The following is a 3,990-nucleotide window of genomic DNA, read 5'->3' as shown; positions in this document are numbered from 1 at the left end:
GGTCCGGGGATCGATCCTCGGCGGAGGCGGAAACAAATGGGCAGAGTTTCTTTCACACTGATGCTCCAGTTAATCTAGCCGTAAATAGGTACATGGGAGTTAGACTGCTGCTACGGGCTGCTTCCAGTGTGTGTGTTTGTGGGGGCGGGGGAACAATCAGTTGATTGACAGTTGAGAGGCGAGCCGAGAGAGCTAGAGCTCAACCCCCGCCAGCACAACTAGGTGAGTACACACTCACTCACTCACCTTACAACCCTTATCCAACCTCATCTCACAACCTCAGTCCTGGAAACTTGAAGAGTAGAGGGAGACATGATAACCACGTTCAAAATTATCAAGGAATTCTCAGGGACAGGGTGAACAAAACTCTTTAGCACGGGTGGAACACGAACAAGGGGACACAGGTGGAAACTTAGTATTCAAATGAGCCACAGAGATATAAGAAAGAATTATATCTTTCTAGAGTCACAGAGATAAATAGAAAGAAATATCAGAGTAGTTAACAATTGGAATGCATTAAGTAGTGATGTGATGGAGGTTGACTCCATACTCATTTTCAAATGTAGATATGATAGAGCCCAGTAGGCTCAGGAATATGTACACCAGTTGATTGACAGTTGAGAGGCGGGACCAAAGAGCTAAAGCTCAACCACCGCAAGCACAAATAGGTGAGTACAACTAGGTACTCACACACAGCTGCGATGACTGTTGGGCGTTCCCGTTGACTGGAAACGCTTGAGGGTTGTAGTCCTAAGCGCCCGAATTCAATCTTCGGCCGAGGCGGAAACAAATGGACAGTTTTTATTTCACTCTTATGACCCTGTTCACTTAGCAGTAAATAGGTATCTGGGAGTTAGACAGCTGTTACGGTACTGCTTCCTGGGTGTGTGTGTGTGTGAAGAAAAAAAATAGTTGTTAGTAACAGTTGATTGATTGAAAGTTGAAAGGCCGGCCGAAAGAGCAGAGCTCAACCCCCGTAAGCACAACTTGGTGAATACAACTAGGTTAAAACACACACACTTTTACACACACACACACACTTATACATACATACACTTATTCTATCTTGCCTTACAGGCTTGATAGAATTCTACGATCAGGTGACACAGATTAAGCAAGAAAGAGAGGGCTGGGCGGACTGCATTTTCTTGGATTGTCGGAAAGCCTTTGACACAGTACCGCATAAGAGGCTGGTACATAAGCTGGAGAGACAGGCAGGTGTAGCTGGTAAGGTGCTCCAGTGGATAAGGGAGTATCTAAGCAATAGGAAGCAGAGAGTTACGGTGAGGGGTGAGACCTCCGATTGGCGTGAAGTCACCAGTGGAGTCCCACAGGGCTCTGTACTCGGTCCTATCTTGTTTCTGATATATGTAAATGATCTCCCGGAGGGTATCGATTCATTTCTCTCAATGTTTGCGGACGATGCTAAAATTATGAGAAGGATTAAAACAGAAGAGGACTGTTTGAGGCTTCAAGAAGACCTAGACAAGCTGAAGGAATGGTCGAACAAATGGTTGTTAGAGTTTAACCCAACCAAATGTAATGTAATGAAGATAGGTGTAGGGAGCAGGAGGCCAGATACAAGGTATCATCTGGGAGAGGAAATTCTTCAGGAGTCAGAGAAGGAAAAAGACTTGGGGGTTGATATCACGCCAGACCTGTCTCCTGCAGCACATATCAAGCGGATAACATCAGCGGCATATGCCAGGCTGGCCAACATACGAACGGCATTCAGAAACTTGTGTAAAGAATCATTCAGAACTTTGTATACCACATATGTCAGGCCAATCCTGGAGTATGCAGCCCCAGCATGGAGTCCATATCTAGTCAAGGATAAGACTAAACTGGAAAAGGTTCAAAGGTTTGCCACCAGACTAGTACCCGAGCTGAGAGGTATGAGCTACGAGGAGAGACTACGGGAATTAAACCTCACTTCGCTGGAAGACAGAAGAGTTAGGGGGGACATGATCACCACATTCAAGATTCTGAAGGGGATTGATAGGGTAGATAAAGACAGTCTATTTAACACAAGGGGAACACGCACAAGGGGACACAGGTGGAAACTGAGTGCCCAAATGAGCCACAGAGATATTAGAAAGAACTTTTTTAGTGTCAGAGTGGTTGACAAATGGAATGCATTAGGGGGTGATGTGGTGGAGGCTGACTCCATACACAGTTTCAAGTGTAGATATGACAGAGCCCGATAGGCTCAGGAATCTGTACACCTGTTGATTGACGGTTGAGAGGCGGGACCAAAGAGCCAGAGTTCAACCCCCGCAAACACAACTAGGTGAGTACATACACACACTCACACACTTTTACATACACATTCATACACACACTCACATACACCTTTACACACACACACACACACACACAAAAGAGGAAATTTTAGCAAAGAAGAGCACCCTACTCAATGTACTGAAGTTCAAAAAGATATTCCTGCAGAGGGATATGACCAAGGAGGAGAGACAGAGGGCAGCAGCAGCAAGGAAGGAGCGCAAGGAGAGGGAAAGGAATCAATATTGCCTGGCTTAAATTCCAAATCATACTCGAACTGTGAAAGTTGCAATGCCCATCGTTGAATTCTGGCATTAGCATTAACTGGAATTAGTTTACCTCTGCCAAACAATCCTAGCAGAGGTTTTGGTCTGTTCAAGCAGGAAATTTACGACCCAGCAGAAAATAACTGCTGAAAAGTTTCTTATGGCATTTACCAAAGTTATGGCTTTTTGTCTAATTGGGAGTAATTCTATTCAGCAGGAGATATTTTTTGCCAGGAAAATAGAGTACTTTTCTTGGCCATCTACTTCCTGTTTTAAGACACAGCTCACCCCTACTGGGGAAGCATCTACCTGCAGTTTTAAAGAAATTTACCAGTAAAATTAGTGAGCACTGCAGAATTTACCATTACCTGCTTAATATTCCTGAAGGCCTTCTCCTCTCCTGCTGCCCAACTAAATCTAGCATTATTTTTAACAATTCATACACGAGCGCTAAATTTGTTGAAATGTTATTCACGAACTTACAAAAATATGTTACCATCCCTGCAAAAGACTATACTTCCCCCACTGATGTTAGGGCTGGGGCGTCCACTATGGCGGCTGAATTTTTGTGAGGAGTAAAGCCCCTACCTGAAACATGGTTCCCAAGATATTCAATGGCATTGGTCTTCAATGTTGTTTTACAATTATTAATCTTCACATTGTGTTCTTGCAGATGATTCAAATAATATAATTTCTAATATAGCATTATGCTCTTCATCACTCTCCCCGAATACAATAAAGTCATAAAAAAACAGCCACATCCTCAATGTTTACTAACAACAGGGAAATGAATCTCTTAAAAATTGCTGGAGACGAAGAGAGTCCAAAAAGAAGTCTTTTATACTTAAACAACCCCTATGTGTACTAATTACTAACAATTTCTGGCTCTACTCATCTACAGGAATTTGCAAGTAGGCATCTTTCAGGTCAATCTTAGAAACAAAATCCCCCATGCGAACCTCTGACAACAACTCATCTAACTTGGGTAATGGGTATTTTTCACAATAGATGCGGTTATTTAATTCTGCGCAGATTCTAATGAATTTCGAGTCTGCCTTCAACACTGGTACAATTGGGGCTGCCCACTCACTATGTGTAATTGGCTCTAAGATGCCTTCTGCTACATTCCCTTCCATTGCTGATTCGACCAGTTGCTTATAGTGGAACTGAACTCTCCTTGCTTTGAAGAATTTAGGTGAAGCCCCTATTATCAGATGATTTTTTGTCACCATACTAATAATTGGCTTACCTGCATCCAAGGAATATTTTTCCAACATATCTTCAGCACTATTAATTTTTTTTTTTTTAATATAGACAATTCAACCAGGCTCGCCAAGAAAACTCCCACCTTTTCCATAAGATTTTTATCACATGGGTAAAGATAATGTAAATCTAGCACATAAAAATCCTAGACAATTTCTTTACTATCATATCCTACTTTTGC

The sequence above is a fragment of the Procambarus clarkii genome, chromosome 2 (assembly GCF_040958095.1).
Source record: "Procambarus clarkii isolate CNS0578487 chromosome 2, FALCON_Pclarkii_2.0, whole genome shotgun sequence".
Taxonomy (NCBI): domain Eukaryota; kingdom Metazoa; phylum Arthropoda; class Malacostraca; order Decapoda; family Cambaridae; genus Procambarus; species Procambarus clarkii.
This window is presented reverse-complemented; position numbering follows the sequence as displayed.